The sequence below is a fragment of the Herpailurus yagouaroundi genome, unplaced genomic scaffold (genome assembly GCF_014898765.1).
Source record: "Herpailurus yagouaroundi ecotype Mexico unplaced genomic scaffold, PumYag 166, whole genome shotgun sequence".
Lineage (NCBI taxonomy): Eukaryota > Metazoa > Chordata > Mammalia > Carnivora > Felidae > Herpailurus > Herpailurus yagouaroundi.
This window is the reverse complement of record NW_024412407.1, coordinates 4,669,554-4,686,839: the sequence shown is the minus strand read 5'-3', so window position 1 is coordinate 4,686,839 and position 17,286 is coordinate 4,669,554. Positions and strand designations below refer to the sequence as shown.

At 38.4% G+C, this 17,286-nt stretch overlaps 1 protein-coding gene across 4 annotated transcripts in view; it reads right to left on the bottom strand.

Moving 5' to 3' along the window:
- The window catches only part of LIMA1 (LIM domain and actin binding 1), an 81,068-nt gene that overhangs the window by 61,402 nt on the left and 2,380 nt on the right, over positions 1 to 17,286 (bottom strand). The window contains exon 1 of one of the 4 annotated variants that reach the window (XM_040488173.1): positions 7,309 to 7,323. The exons of 2 other annotated variants lie outside the window; for them this stretch is intronic. The gene's annotated coding sequence lies outside the window, so the exon portion shown is untranslated. Of the gene's footprint in view, positions 1 to 7,308; positions 7,324 to 17,286 lie in introns of those variants that run through there. One more of the 4 variants, XM_040488166.1, reaches the window with a different exon arrangement.

The window sequence follows — 17,286 nt, the reverse complement described above, 5'->3', positions numbered from 1 at the left end:
TGTTTTTTCAGAATATAAACTACATTTATTTCTAAGTGTACATATTTTTTTACCAAAACAGTGACTGAAAGCTTTTGAAAGTTAAGTTTTTTTTAAAAACTTATTTTGAAACAATTTTAGATTTACACAAGAGTTGCAAATAAAGTACAAAAGTTCCCGTGTACCTTTCATCTAGTTTTATCTTGTATTACCACAGCACAATTATCAAAATTAAGAAATCAGCATTGGTACAATACTATTAATTAAGCTATAGACTTTATTCAAATTCTACTAGTTTTTCCACTAGAGTCTTTTTTCTGTTCCAGAATCCTACACTACATTTAATGGTCATGGCTTCATTTTGTTTTGTTCTTTTTTATGTTTTATTTTATATTTGAGAGAGAGAGAGTGAGAGGGAGCAAGCAAGCAAGGGAGGGAGGGGCAGAGAGACAGAGACAGAATCCGAAGCAGGCTCCAGGCTCTGAGCTGTCAGTACAGAGCCTGATGCAGGGCTCGAACTCATGAGCAGTCAGACCATGACCCGAGCCGAAGTCGGACACTTAACCCCTGAGCCACCGAGGTGCCCCTAATGGTCATGGCTTCTTAAGTCTCTTCCAATGTCTATGACCGTCCCTCTGTTTTTGTCTTTTGTGACCATGACACTTTTGAAGAGTACTGGTCAGGTATTAAATAGAATGTCCCTCAATTTGGGTTTCTTGGTGTCTCCAATAAAAAGAACCAGGGCTCCTTGAAGAAGTGGTTGATTCCAGAGCTGGGGCAGGGAAATACCAGATGAGCCTGGAATATCTCACAATCCTTAAAAAAAAAAGGGGGGGGGGCCAGAAGGAGTAGGTCACTTTTTAAAATATGATACTTTCTCAGATTTAGAGTGAAGTTCTAGAATTTTGGGAGGAATACTAGAGAGTCTGATGTGCCTTCCTCCTCAGTGCATCATATCACAAGGCTCATGATGCTGATGTCTTGTTAATGGTGATGTTAACCTTGATCATTCGGTTAGGGTAGTGCCTGCCGGGTTTCACCACTGTAAAGTTACTATGTTTCCCTTTATAATTTGTAAATATTTGGGGGGAGATCCTTTAATCCTATTCCTCCTTAAACTTTTACTAATTTTAGCATTCATGCACTGATCTTGCCTTCAGCAATTATTACTGTGCTGTTCTAATGGTGATTTTTCCCTTGCCCTCATTCCTTCTGCATTTATTACTTGGGATTCTTCTGTAAGGAAGAATTGTCCCTTCTCCCTTGTTTATTTATTCAATCATTATTAATATTAGGAGAGACTCATGGATATTTATTTTATTTCCCGAGTTATAATAATTCCTGTATTATTCTATTCCCTGGGTAATTTTGTTTTGTTGCTCAAATTGTTCCCAGCTTTGGTCATTTGGAGCTCTTTCAGCTTGGCTCTAGTGTCCTTTCAATATGCCACCAACTTTTTTTTTTTTTTAAGCACATTCTTACTTTGTAGCACTATAAGATGACCCAAACTTGTCTTGTATTTGCCTGGCCCCAGGCCTGGAATCAAGTACTACAAGGAGTCGTGATTCCTTTTATTGGAGAAACCAAATCTGGATACTACATGTTCTCATTGCTACTGAGATGTCACTGCTTCTAGGCTGCCTGGGGGGATAGAACCAGGAATATATATATTTATTTCTTTATCTACCTGTTTACACACACACACACACACACACACACACACACACACACACACACACACATAATCTAGCATCAAATAATCTAGTATCACAAGATTCGTTCTAGCATTCCTTTTATTTATTTTAAATTCTTTCTCTGATAGGGAGAAGCCTAACTTCATAGAATTTTGACATGAAAAGAGAATCTCCAAAATTATGTCATTACCAGTTTCTACTCCCTTGATACACCATATATTTTTTCACTCCACCTAGAATGTTATCCCTTCCTCAACTATCCACCTTTCAAGACTCCAGTAAAGATCACCTCCTCAAAGAACCCTTTCCTGAACTGCCCTGGCCCTATTCCCAATCAGCATAGGTCACTTCCTTTATTTTATTATAATTTTATAAATTCTACTTGACAGAAAGATTCTTGGGATCAGGGGACAGATCTATTTTGCCTCTTGCCCTCTTAGCATCTAGTACATTGCTTTCTAAATAGAAGGAACTTTGGGGCACCTGGGTGGCTCAATTAGGCATCTGACTTTGGCTCAGGTCATGATCGTGAGTTCAAGCCCTACATCAGGCTCTGTGCTAACAGCTCGGAGCCTGCTTCAGATTCTGTGTCTCCCTCTCTCTCTGCCCCTCCCCCCTTCTCTCTCAGAAATAAATAAACATTAAAAAATTTAAATAGAAGGAACTTTTTGCATATGTTTTGAATGAAATTACATCAGGTTTAAATTTCATCCAAAACACTATCAGTACAAAAAAATGAATGCTTGTTATGCAGTCTTAAGGCTAGTTGTTGAGAAAGCACATATCATTTTTCAGAACTGTGACTTAGTAATTTTAGTTTATTCAAACTTTTGAGTTAAACTCAAGGAATATGAAAAAAATAGAACGACTAAATAACTTCAAATACTGCACCTAAAAGGCTCACTACTCTATTATTCAGCCACACTGTGACAGACAAGTCTATAGGCAAGTTTACAAGTCTGTAAGAATTATCACTGCTATTCTTCTTGGAATAGTTTTAGCCAGGTCTCTGTAGAAACATGTATCCTAGACAATAAGAAATTTGTAGCAATGATCAAATTCCCAGGGGTCAACAAGGATGTAGATGTTTGTATCAAGACAGAATCACCTTAGCAACATTTTGTCTCTTTAAAAAAATCACTTTTTAAGGATATTTTGATCTCTAAACACTAAGAGAGAGGTGCCTCGGTGGCTCAGTCGAAGCATCCAACCCTTGATTTCGGCTGTCATGATCTCATTCATGGTCATGAGATCTAGCCCCGTGGAGGGCTCTGCGCCGACAGTGTGGGGACTGCTTGGGATTCTCTCTCTCCCTCTCTCTCTCTGCTCCTTCCTTGCTTGCTCTCACTCTATAAACAAACAAACAAACAAACAAACAAACAAACATTTAAAAAAACCCACTAAGATGCAGAGCAAGAATAATGAAAAGGAGGTTGTGTAATTCTGAGAAGCAATTCCACTTCTGGAAACTGCTCACCAAAGAATCAGAGCAACTTTCATGGGGTGCTTACAGAATTCACCCTTAGCGATTCACATTTTACCACTCCAGAAAGAAAAGAAAAGAAAGAACTGAATATGAGGGCAACTAAATTCGAGATGTCAAAAGTTAAAGCAGGAGGGGCGCCTGGGTGGCACAGTCGGTTAAGCGTCCGACTTCAGCCAGGTCACGATCTCGCGGTCCGTGAGTTCGAGCCCCGCGTCGGGCTCTGGGCTGATGGCTCAGAGCCTGGAGCCTGTTTCCGATTCTGTGTCTCCCTCTCTCTCTGCCCCTCCCCCGTTCATGCTCTGTCTCTCTCTGTCCCAAAAATAAAATAAACGTTGAAAAAAAATTAAAAAAAAAAAAGTTAAAGCAGGAAGCCAACAGACATGGGTTCTAATCTTTAATCTACAACTAATTAGCAGTATCATCTGCTGAAAAAGTCATCTCTCAGGGCCTCAATTTCCTCTTGTGTGAAATGAAAAGGTTAAAACAGCCTAGTATTTTCCTCACTGCGGGTCACAACTAGTGAATTGTGAAATCAGTTTTAACGGGTCAGAGCCAAGATGTCTGTGCTAAAGAAAAAGAACAGAATGAAATACAAAATGTCAGACTGCATCACACGGAGTATAAGTAGTCTTTCAAAAAGCTTTTGTTTCAGTTATTTGTGTGTGGATAAACTGGGTAAGAATGTAAAATATTTCTTACTGTGGGATGCGGTTAAAAAAATTATAGTCTGACAAGTAAGTGTTGGAGAGGATATACAGAAACTGAAACCCTCACACACACTGCTGATGAGAATATAAAATGATGCAGTTGCTTTGGAAAATAGTTGGCAGCTCCTCAGAGGGTTAAACACATAATTATCATGTGACCCAGGAATTCCACTCCTGGGGGAGGTACACCCCCCCCAAGAGAAATGAAAAAAAACAAACAAAACGCATGTCCACTCAACTTGTACATGATTGTGTATAGTAACATTATTCACAGTAACCCCAAAGTGGACACATTCCAAATATTCATCAACTGATAACTGGATAAACAAAATGTGGTCTATCCATATAAAGGTATGATATTTGGCCATGAAAAGGAATGAAGTACTGATATACGGTACAACATGGGTGAACCTTGAAAAAATTATGCCAAGTGAAAGAAACCAGTCACAAAGATTGTATATTGTATGATTCTATTTCATGTCTAGGATGGGCATGCCTATAGAAACACAAAGTAGAGGGGCGCCTGGGTGGCTCAGTTGGTTGAGCGTCTGACTTCATCTCAGGTCATGATCTTGCAGTCTGTGGGTTCGAGCCCCGCGTCGGGATCTGTGCTGACGGCTCACAGCCTGGAGCCTGCTTCAGATTCTGTGTCTTCTTCTCTCTTGCCCCTCCCCAACTTGTGCTCTGTCTCTCTCTGTCTCTCAAAAATAAATAGGGGCGCCTGGGTGGCTCAGTCGGTTAAGCGTCCGACTTCAGCTCAGGTCACAATCTCGCGGTATGTGAATTCGAGCCCCGTGTCGGGCTCTGTGCTAACTGCTCAGAGCCTGGAGCCTGTTTCCGATTCTGTGTCTCCCTCTCTCTCTGACCCTCCCCCGTTCATGCTCTGTCTCGCTCTGTCTCTCTCTGTCTCAAAAATAAATAAATGTTAAAAAAAAATTTTTTTTAAATAAAAAATAAATAAATAAATAAATAAATAAATAAATAAATAAATAAATGTAAAAAAATTAAAAAAAAAAGAAACACAAAGTAGATAAGTGGTTGCCTCACACATGCAGGGGGGTTGAAGGGGATTGGACTGACTGCTAAAGGGTGTGGGTTTTTTTCTGGGAGGTGATAAAAACGTTGTAATACTGATTGTGGTGATGGCTGCACAACTCTGTGAATATACCAAAAACCACTGAACTGCACACTTTAAACAGGTAAATTATATGGGATATGAGTATTTCAATAAAACTTCTATTTTAAAAATTACAGTTTGGGGGCACCTGGGTAGCTCAGTCAGTTAAACATCTGACTCTGGATTTCGGCTCAGGTCATGATCTCACAGTCTGTGAGTTCAAGCCCCGCGTCAGGCTCTGTGCAGACAGTGTGAAGCCTGCTTGTGATTCTCTCTCTCTCTCCCTGTCTCTCTGCCCCTCCCCTGCTTGTGCAAGCTCTTTCTATCTCTCTCTCTCAAAATAAATAAACTTAAAAAAATTATAGTTTTAAAGCCACTAGACTGGATGATAGCTGATCACTGAGGTCCCTGAGAATTCTCAGTGTGCCCTCAACACGGGGCTCACATCACCTATCCTCACGTCTTGGTTATTTGGGGGCAGAGCAGTACCATGGAAACACCAGCTGATTCCAATCCTGATTCCAGTGCTAACCAGATGCATGGCAACCACTCTGTCCTACACTTTCCTTCTGTATAAAATGAGGATGATAACCCTAAGATACAGGGTTGTGCTAAAAATAAAAGGAGATAATAAATGAAAAACAGTGCCTGGCACATTGCTTGAGGTCACAGCCAAATCTTGTTAGTACTGTCGTATGCCTCTGTGTCTAAACACATTGAATAAACATTATTCTAAAGGCTTCGTTAACAGATTACATATTTTGGCTTAGCTTAGTTTATATGTCATACTGTCTTAACAAGGCCTATGTCATAAGGCTCTGATGAAAATAATTCATAAATGTAGCATATTCTTCAGCTGTTTGACTTTTTTTTAGTGCAAAAATTACTCTATAATATTATATAATGGAGGGAGTAATGCTAGTTGAAAAGACATTAGTGGTGCCTTTAAAAGATCAAAATTTTTATTTTATAATTATTCGAAGAACTACCTCTTCCTAAATGTTTTGGACATGTGAGCAATTACTTTTTTTGTAGCTTTTTGTCCAAAAGTCAAATGAAACATGAATCACTTCTTTAGTATAAATGTAAAACTAAATTGCAAAAAGGAAAAGGCCAGATATAAATGTTAGGCCTTCATAAGGTTCTTATGCAATTTAAAATTTTTTGATCTTTAATTAGGTTAGTGGTTTCCAAAAGAGCTTCAGCAGCCAAGGTGGAATCAATGAGCATCCTTTTTGTATCCCCACGTCACCACCGTCTTTCACCCTCCTCCTTTCCTTCGGGGAACCTCTCACTCCACAGGTTTCAACAAGCACTCCAATCTGGAGCTGCCATTTTCTTCTTTGCCTCGCTTCTTTGTCATAGTGATGGGTCACACGATGGGCCTGCTTGTCATAAACAATTATGTAGACACATACAATATAAGAAATCGAAGTCTCTGCCTGCTCTTGCACACCCCTTCCCCCAAGACAACTCTACTTGCCAAAGGTAACCTCTGTCACGCTTTGGAGCATAAACCTTCTGATATTGCCCATGCATGATAATAATAGCAAACATCCAGCATAATATGTCAGTCACTGTCCTAAGCATTCCACAAATATTATCTCATTTTATCCTCACAACAACTCACGAGGTGGACATTATAGTGATACCTATTTTACAAATGAGGAAACTGAGGCACAGTGAGGTTAACACCAGTGTACATGAACATACTTTTTTTTTTTTTTAACAATTACAATGACTTTATGTTAATATGCTATTCAGCAACTATTTGTTTCCTCTTGGACATCGTCTCACACATGACAGGAAGACATATAGGAAAGGACATATAGATGGAGGAGGACATAGAGATCTACTTCACCCTTTCAGTACCAAATACTATTTCACTCTGCCATAGTCTATAACTTATTTAACCAGGCCGCTGTCAATGAACATAGAGGTTGCTGTAGGTTCTTCATTATTAAGAACAAGACAGCAATGAAAATGTTTCTATCATTGCCTACTTGGAAGTATGCATCCATGGCATAAATTCTTGGAAGCAGCATTTCTAGTAAAAGGCCTATGCATCAAAATTTTAATATACATTCCCAAGTTTTTCTCCAAAAAAGTTGCATCAATTTGTGTATATTTTTGCATCCATTTATTTTTTTTTTTTTTAATTTTTTTTTCAACGTTTATTTATTTTTGGGACAGAGAGAGACAGAGCATGAACGGGGGAGGGGCAGAGAGAGAGGGAGACACAGAATCGGAAACAGGCTCCAGGCTCCGAGCCATCAGCCCAGAGCCTGACGCGGGGCTGGAACTCACGGACCGCGAGATCGTGACCTGGCTGAAGTCGGACGCTTAACCGACTGCGCCACCCAGGCGCCCCTGCATCCATTTATATTTGAACCATCAGCTATATGAGAAAGACTATTCTCCACATCCTTGTGAATATTGAGCATTGCTAATCCTTTTTATATTTTCCAATCTGCTAGATGTATGAAAAATGGTATATTATTGTTTTACTTTTCTATTCCTTTACTCATGGGGAAAGTTGAACATATTTTCAAATATGTGCTGGCCCCTCAATACATTTATTTTTTGAAACTACAGTTGTTTTTAAAACATTGTTTATAAATTGTTGATTATCTTTACAACTTAATTACTTTTTAAAATGGCACAAGGACTTTAGTAATATCATGTGTAACTCCTTGTACAATTCAAATTGCCTCTCACAGCAGCTGTCCTTTCCCGGTGTCTGATTCCTATCCAGATCTCATTAATATTCTTTCCAAACAGAAACGTTGTTTGACTACACAGATGAGATCGTTTCTGTCGAGTTCCCTTTTGTAGGGCACCCACCCCTTGACTACTCATTAATATTCCCACTGACACCGACAATCCAAGCATTAAGATCACTGTTTGGGATTGTGCTTCAGCTGCTACCCTCAACTAGCCAACCTAACACTTCTTAGTTGTGCAGGGGTCAAGGGTGGGGAGGTGAGGCAGGGGTTGGGGAGGGTGCTTTGAATATCAGGATCATCTTTGGAATCTGAATCTCTCATGTAAAGTCTAAACACTTCTAATTTTTCTTAAGAGTCCCCTATGATTCCAATGTAAAAACAGCTTTGGGTGTTTAGACTTGGTTTGATCCCAGGGTTCTTAGGCCTCAGCAGGGAGGCAGACACAGGCCCTAATCGCCAACCATCTAGATGGACTGTGTCAGAATCAGATAAAAAAAAAATCTGGGCCACTTTAGCGTAAGCCTGGGGCCAGGTTATTGAGTACTGGTCATATGCAGGGTGATTCATTCCATTTGGTTTTACTCCCGTAGTCCCTATAATATCATGAAACAAATTTTTATTTAAGTTTATTTATTTTATTTTATCTTGAGAGAGACAGCAAGCAGGGCAGGAGCAGAATCCCAAGTAGGCTCGATGCTGCCACCTCAGAGCCCGACTCAGGGCTCAAGCTCACAACCATGAGATCATGACCTGAGCTGAAATCAAGAGTTGGACACTTAACCAACTGAGCTACCCAGGTGCCCCGAAACAAATACTATTATTCTCATCTTACAAAGAAATAAACTGAGGCTCAGAAAGGTTAAATAACCTGCCAAAGATTACATAGCTAGTAAGTGGCAGAGCCAAGATTTGGGACAGTCCGACAGACACTAATGTCCATGTTCTAACTACTTACTGCAAAACACAAGTTCTGGGTCTCTGGGGGGGTGGTCTGGGCCAGTCTTATCCTAAGTGTCTTGAAACTAGAAGGGATGGGTAAGGGTTGGGCCAAATGCCCCAGTCTGTTCCATATCTAAGCCGATTCTGTCTCCAGTTTCTTTCAGCCTAGGTCTACATCTTGAATCTACTACTTGCTTATGGGGTAACACTAGGAAAATTACTCTAAGCCTCAGTCTCATCATCTCTAAAATGTTCCTTTAGCTCAGTGCTAAAATAAGTGCTTATAAAGTAACAGTGGTGCTGGTAAGAAAAATAGCTTAATGTCTATTGAATGTTTACCACGTGTCAGATCCTGTTTTGTTTTGCATATATAAACTTATTAATCCTCACGGTAGCAAACTCAGAATATTGCCGTCCCACTCTACAGATGAAGAAACTGAGGCCCAGAAAGGCCAAATAAATGTTAACTTATTCATTTTTTAGGAGGCTGGGATGAAAATAAAATGACCTCTTGCAGAGAGAATAAACTACAATTGCCATTCTAGTGCACACTATATTTTAGGGTCAACTTATTTTCGTTATATCAGCAAGAAAAAAAGAGCACCTTGAATGTCATCTCTGAGAAACTGGCAGTACCTACCAGGAACATCAGATCTGCTTAAAACCCTGACACTGTTTCTCTGCACCCAAAAGTCTAAATCTCTCTCAAATTATACTGTTTAAGGGCCAAATTTTAGGTGTTCTTAACACCTCTGTAAAAACTCTAACTGGAAGATGATATAATTATCACCATCCTACACAGCTTCTATCACTTTATTCATTAATTTGAATATCTTATCTTCTTGCACTTTTGAAACCCAAATTAGCTTTTTACATAATTGCGGTAGCATTCACATATCTCATTTTAGTAAATGAGTAACCTGTAGTTACAGCCTTTAAAAACGAACTTTGGTCTAAAATTTTTAGGTCACAAAGAACCACCCAAGATTCTTTCTAATCTTTTTTTTTCTTCTTTAAAAATTACCCAATCTACTCCAAGTTTGATTCGACTTCTCTCTCAAATCTAATTTGTAATTTTTCTCTGCTTGGTTCTTCTTCCTCCTCCCTGTGCCCAGTTGATAATTAACACATTGTAAGGACAAACATAATCCAATGGATTGAGTCTTTTTTCAGTATTTTTCGCACATAGTAAGGAAAACCTCTATCAGTACATAGAAAAGCAGATAATTATGTCAGTAACTTCAAATTTAAAGCGAAAAGTAGAAAAAGGCACAGTTAATTGGAAAAATAATGTGGAAATTTATAGTCAACAGAGACCATTATAGAAAGCATAGATTTACTCTGAATAGCCTGTTTCTCCTTTCACCTTTGTACCATTCCATACTTTAACATCAGATGCATCAAATATCAGTGCCTGGTACAGTGTAGGGACTCAATAAACATCTGTCATATGAATAAAAAACAGCATTATGCTAGTTCTCAGTTGCCACATATCAAAACAAAGGCCCACCTACATAATTGAATGTCTATAAACTACATGCTCACAGGTCTTGCCAATCACATGCTTAATTAAGACAAAGTGGCTAATTAAAGAACCTTCTTTACAATGTCAAAGCAGAAGAATCATGTACACTTATTTTAAGAAGGCTGCTTCCATTAAGGATATAACCTCCTTATACCAGTCCTTTGTCCTTAATAATTAATTGAGTTCTCTCCAAATACAAGGCTTCTTAGTTTCACTCCTGGCCATTTCCAGGAAGGACCTGGCTTCCATTCTTCTTATCTGAAATTTTAGATGATGTGTTTTTTTCAGGACCTGCTCAATCTGAAAGGCCAGTTCAGATCAATTGAACCAATTCCTTCAAGCAAGAGGAGAATTAAAACAGGCTTACTGAAAAGTGACTCTTCTCTAGGTAAGTTCTCTAATCTTTCCTTTCTGTAAAAATCTGAGCAGCTCACCCAGAACAATGCTTTAATCAAGGACAAGCATAGCTGAGGATGATCAAACAAAGAATTACCAAACCATAGAGCCACAGAAGTGACAAAATTTTGTACTTATCTCAACTAACTTATGCATCTTATTTCTTAGGGACCGGTTACAAATGTAGAACGTTAATGTTTCAACTACATTTTCATGTTTACCTTCTAAAAATTATATCAAATTATGGTGCTGTTTTAAAAAGTTATTGAGAGGCATTTAATTGAGTAGTGGGCTTTTGGGTGACATGGGAAAATGAATCAGTGGGTCTCAGTTTCTACATCTCAAAAACATATTCACAAGGGATGGTTGTAAGCATTAAATGAGGGAAAAAAAACCCAGAGTACTTTGAAAACTATAAGTTGCTATAAAAACTATTGTAATTTCTAATAAAGTTTCAAGCCAGTTTCAAGAAAAAATGGAATTAAAGAATAAGTCTACCCAATGAAGAGAAATTGGAAGAAATTATAACTGATGAGTTAGACTGGTTCAAAGAGATGTTAACAAGAAACATCTTGTTTATTTTTTGTTTTGTTTTGTTTTTGAGAGAGAGAGAGAGAGAGAGAGAGCACAAACACACATAGGGGAGGAGCAGAGTGAGAGAGAATCTTAAGCAGGCTGCAAGTTCATTGTGGAGCCCGACAGGAGGCTCAATCTCACAACTGTGAGATCATGACCTGAGCCAAATCAAGAGTCAGAAACTCAGCCAACTAAGCCACCCAAGCTCCCAAGAAACACCTTGTTTAAGGCTATTGCTAAAAATCTTTCAAATCAATAGGCATGTAGTAAATATAATGAACATCATTTCATGTTTCCTTGAGGATTCTAGGTAGCTTTCTTATTTTTCTTCTAGAGAAGGAAACCAGAAGAAAACTTTTGGTTGCTTGAGGATTCGTTGGATTCTAATTTTGCTCACTTTTAAAAATGTAATGAGAGTTTAAAGACTAGAATTGGCCAGCAGTAACAACCCTGGAAGTAGATGCTGACAGCAGTAGTAAAATAGTGGCCTGGATCCTGGGAACACCTTGGAAAGCCTGCATTCAGATGGAAGTGAATCCTGGCTATCACAGTCTCCATTTCTCCTGCTACCTTCAGAAACCCTCAGAGGCTGCTACCTGATTTGAACCCTGATGGAACTACATCAGCTGTTGTCCATTAAAAAACAACAACAAAACTTTGAGTTGCAAACCAAAACAGGACTTGGTAAAATGAAAAGTCTATCTTCAAGGCTTCTGTGTGCATTCAACAAATACTTACTGAGGACTTACCACATGTCAAGCAGTGCTCTGTTTACTAAAGACATGACATTAAAAGTGAGACAAGGTCTCTGCTCTCATGAAGCTTCCATTCTACTGAGGAAGCAGGACAATTAAAAACTGTGATTAGTGCAGTGAAGGAAATGCAAGGAGAGTAACTGAAGTGGCAGTAGGAAAAGGGACAGATGCCTTAGATAGTGGTCAGGGAAAGCCTCCTTGAGTGAATGACATTTGAGCTGAGACCTGAATGATGGGGAGGAGATACGCAGCCAGCCAGGCAAAGAGAACAGATGTAGGAGTTTTCAACGTGTAAGAAATAGCAAATGCAAAGGCACTGAGGCAGGAAAAATATGACTAGGGAGTGGATGAAAAGTATGAGAAGATGACAGAGATGAGTGGCAGCACTCATCCTTAAATAAGGATTTACAAGCAGTGGTAAAAGATCTCAACTTTATTCTAAGTGTGGTGCAAAGCCAAACATTTCTATGGAATACTGGTTGCAAGATGAGATATATTTCATATACTTTATGATATTTAATTGCTTATTATGTGTATAATGACTACAAAATGGAAATGAAAGGCAAAGTTCTCACAATTAGAAGACTTATAATCATTTAAGGAAGCAATAATTCAGAGTGACAGCATTAAGGTAAAAAAAAAAAAAGAAGTAAAAATAAAGTGCTAAGTGAAGACTGGGGAGGGAGCCAATGATTAAAATAGAACAAATTAGAGGCTTCATTTTTTAAAAGGAGCATTTTATTTGAGCTCTTAAGGAAAAGGATTTAGGCAGGAGTGGGAGGAGGGAGAGGAGCATGAGGCTGTGGGAACTGCATGAGCAAAGGCACAGAGGCAGGAAAGGACAGGGTGGGTCCAGGAAACCATGAATCACTGTATGGCTACAATGCCAGGTGGGTGGGTAGTGATGTGGGAGATAAGTCTGGAAAAATAGGCTGTCAGGGTGTGGGAGTGGGGGTCTTGAATAGCATTCAGAGAAATTTAGATTTAATATACTTGTGCTTTGCTTCCCCTTAAGTGTGTAAATGAATCTCCTGAGGCACTTGTTAAAACTGCAGATTCCCAGACCCCATTCCCCCAAATATATCGGTTTATAAGTCTAGGTGGGACTTGGGAACCTACCTTTTTTAACCAACACCCCAAGCGATTCTGAAACAGGTAATCAAGGAAACCATACTTTGAGAGTCGGTGTTCTATTTTTTAATGACAACTCTGGTCTAAAGGGGAAAAACTGAAGCCAATTCTAAGGACTAGCGAAAAAAGGGGGGTATTAATTAGAACAATGACAAAGAGCCATTATCACTATTGGAGTAGAATCAACCAAATGTAGTGAGTTTTGATTAAATGTGGAAAATGAGACTAAAACTTTCAAGACAACTTCAAGCTTTCTCCTTAGGGAAACTAGGTGGACATAATGCCTGGTACATAGGGACTATCCACATAGCCCCGGTAGTTGGAGACAGGGATCTGGAGCTCAGGAGATATGCAAAGGCACTAAACACATTGCTTTGGTACTCCTAAATAAATTCAAGACAAAGAATTAAACATAAGAAGTAAAACCATAAAAACTAGAAGGAAATCGAACCGAATACTTAATCCATCTCCAGAAGGCAAAAGGCTTCACAAAATAAAAGCAACAAAAGAATCCCAAAGGAAAAGATCTATAGATAACTAAAAGGCAAATAACTAGTTAAACATTTGACCACAGGGCAAATAATTAATATTCTTAAAATGAAGAGCTTGTACAAATAACAAAGAAGAACCCCACTCTGAATAGTTTCTGTATGGAATACTGGAAGTTGTTGAGTACCTTGGCTTCGCAACTTAAACAGGCTGTCATAAAATGAGATTTGCTTTGTATCATTAGAGATGGTGGGGCTTTGTGGCATACATCAGCACGGCTCCAATGACTTACGTAACTAGGTTGCCAAGTGTCAATCCATGGGAGTGCCTAAAAATTACCAATCTTTGCAACTTCTATTGTTCTGCCTTTAGGTTCTATTAAGCCTTACTACCCACTATGAAAATTGCCTTTACTGCATCCAGTCTTTTTCCTCGGGCTCTATATATCTAAAATGGGCAACAGGTCAGGGACGGGACAAAAAATAATTTCACAATGTCTAGAGAGCAGTGGCTTGTAAGTCACCCTTTCGGTGCAGACGGTGTATGGACTTTGGGATCAATACCCCAACCCTGTTCACTTTACAGATAAGGCTCAGAGAGGATGGGTGACTTTCCCAAGACGACCTAAGTGGTTGGTTCCCAACACCAAGGTGGCAATCCTGACTTTCAAGGAGGCACCCTTTCCATTTTGCAGTGCTGCTCCCACAAACATAAGCTCTGGCTCCTTATACCAACGGGCATTTAAAACACCACCATTTCAACTACTGCACACTTTCCACTTCATCCCTTCACTCATTCAATTTGGCCTAACAAAAATCTGTACTCCCTCCCCATAGCCCCAAATAAATGAAAGAACCCCGAACAAAAAACAACATAATTAAAATGTTAAGACCCCAATAAAAATGGGAATGGACTAACCCAAAGACAGTTCACAGAAGAAACTGAAATGGACGTGAATATATGAAAAATGTTTGCTCTCACTAATAAATACAAATTAATCACTTTTGCTTATCAAATTAATAATGATAAAAAAATAAGATCCAATATTATGAAGGAGGCACTCAGGCACTCACAATCACTGCAGGTGAGAGTATTAATTACAGTCTAATCTTTATGAAAAGCAATTTGGCAGCAGGTTTAGTGTTTTTTAATTTTTATGCCCTATGACCCAGTAATTGAACTTCTGGCAATCTAACCTAAGGAAACAGTGAGTGATCTGTACAAAGATTTATGCATCAATTTGTTCTCATTGTTTTTCACTTGTTAATAATATTGTAACAATTGAAATACCCTAGTACACACGTAAATTATGCAACAGCAACACATTAGGTCATTGAACATCCATTATAATTGTTTTCAAATAATTTTGATGCCACTGAAAATTATGACATAATGTAAAGTGAAAAAGCAGATACAAAACTATATCTACTACAATAGGATGAGCCCAATTACCTGTGTATGTCTGTGTGTGTGTGTGTGTGTGTGTGTGTGTGTGTGTGTGTATGTGTGTGTGTGTGTGTGTGTGTGTGTATCAAAGGAAAAAAAGACTGAAAGGAAATATACCAAATAGTTCCCACTGGAACAGATTATGGAATATTTTGCCTTCTTTATTTTTCCTCAAGTTTTCTATAATAAGCATATGTAATTCTTGTCTTCCAACTATATATGCATATTTGTCTATGTGAAAATAAGAATATGAAATGAAATATGAAAGTTTCATATGAAATTTTATATGAAATATGAAAAAAGCTTCAAAGCAAATCAGCAAATCACTCACATGGAGATGTTAGTTGAAATTGCAGAAATAAATCAGTCTGCACAGGGAGAGAGCATTATAAGAACAGGATGCTAAGCCAAGGCAAAAACCCATACTTAAGGGGCAAAAGACTGAGTTAGTGAAGGGGCATGGGAGGAAGTGGTTAGACTAGAAGATGGACAACCAGGTAAAGTCATGTCAAGAAAGCCAACTAAAAGAAATAACCAAAAAAGTTGTCCACTTGGTCAAGTGTTGCCAAGTGGTAACTAAGGAGGACAGTGACAGGGCCATTCCAGGGAAGTCACTGGGTAGGACGCAAGGACAGACAGGTTTCCTCCAGTGCTAGAGGTGGAAGCCAAATCTGAGCAAATGTTACCTAGTCAGTGAAACTATGAGGAAAAGAAGTCCCAGGCCATTTGTTTAAATTTCAGTTTATGTGGGGAAAAAAAAGATTGTGGAAATCTAAAACCGAGTAAAAGTATATCCGGATTACTAATCTATGGGCAATGAAACAAAAATTGGCAATACTTCGGAGTGCAAGAAAAAACATGTTTGAGGGTTTGTGAAACTTTCTAAACTCCATTGGAGGATGAATAAGAGAAAAAATAGCTCCATACTTGTTATCAGAAAAAAAGTTGCATCTTTTCACCCCTAGAGACGGAAGTTCTTAGTTTCAGTGTAGCATTATGAAGAAATTCTTTAAAAGAAAATAAAAAGAATGTAAAATATGATGGTATCATGTTAACTTCTCATGACTGCACATGTGAAGTCTCTAGAAACATTTTCAAGGGTGAAGAAATCATTTGACATGCTAAATAATGGACTGCTTGTTGGGTCAAACCATGTCCTTTTAATAAAAAGAGGTCTCCATTAGAACAGTAACTTGACTGGGTCTCAAGGACTTTGCATCCAGCCACAGAATAAACACATCGGTATGGTTCTACCAAGAGTACCATTTACCACAGAATCTCAGTTCCACAATCATTAGGAAACTACTCAATTTACAACCACTCATTTGTTACTAAAGAACTTTAAGAGTCTGTCTTAAGTAATTTAACATCACCTGGAGATTACTGTACACAATCCAAAATAAAGTACTTTAACTGCCTATCACAAAACATAGTGAAAGACCATAGAAACCTTAAGAAAAAAAAAAAAAAAAAGCTTTTTCTTATGGAAATTCCTGACTTAGGGACCAAGTCACACATTTTCCTATCTGCAGAAAGAGTGCAATTCCAATCTAAATAAAAGTCACCTATTTCTGAGCGTATGGAAGAATACTGAAAACCTGTTCTGCTGTCAATATAGACTGATGAATTCTCCCAATTTGTGGTTAGGTAGCCTTTTATGGCAAAGATGTCTAATGATCTCCTGTGCTCTCAAAATTCTTTTGTGTCTGTGTGTATATGTCTTTGGTGAACCCTTCTGGTACAGAAGCCCTAAGTCAGTTACAGTTGATTTTTGAAGAATATCAGAGGAAAGAGAAGAATTTGAAACCCCAAGAGGAACAATACTTAAAATTGAACTTGAAAGTATTTTAAGGGAAAAAGATAATTGTTACAGATACCGAAAATACATGCAAATACTGACTGGCTTCCCAAAAATTCCCAGTGAAACCACTTTCCCAGAATGTAAACAGAAAGAAAGGAGGTAAGTAATTGTCAAAGAAATGTGTCCATCGAGTACCATGGCTCAAATTACCAAATGAGACAACCATCATCTGTTTTATTAACTCAGAATCTCTATTTAAAAATGAAAAACATAATCATATAGAAGGGACTGTATCATGTTCATCCTCTATATACTAGATCACTGGCACACAGCAGGCAATTAATAAAAGCCTGAAGTTACATGGAAAGCGCTTAAGACTATCATAGACTTCAGATCATAAAGCTCTGCAAGGAATCTTCAAACACTTCTGACCCTTTCCTCTTTCGCTCATTTACCCATCCTGTCTCCCGTCAGAAAGAAAGAAAGAAAGAAAGAAAGAAAGAAAGAAAGAAAGAAAGA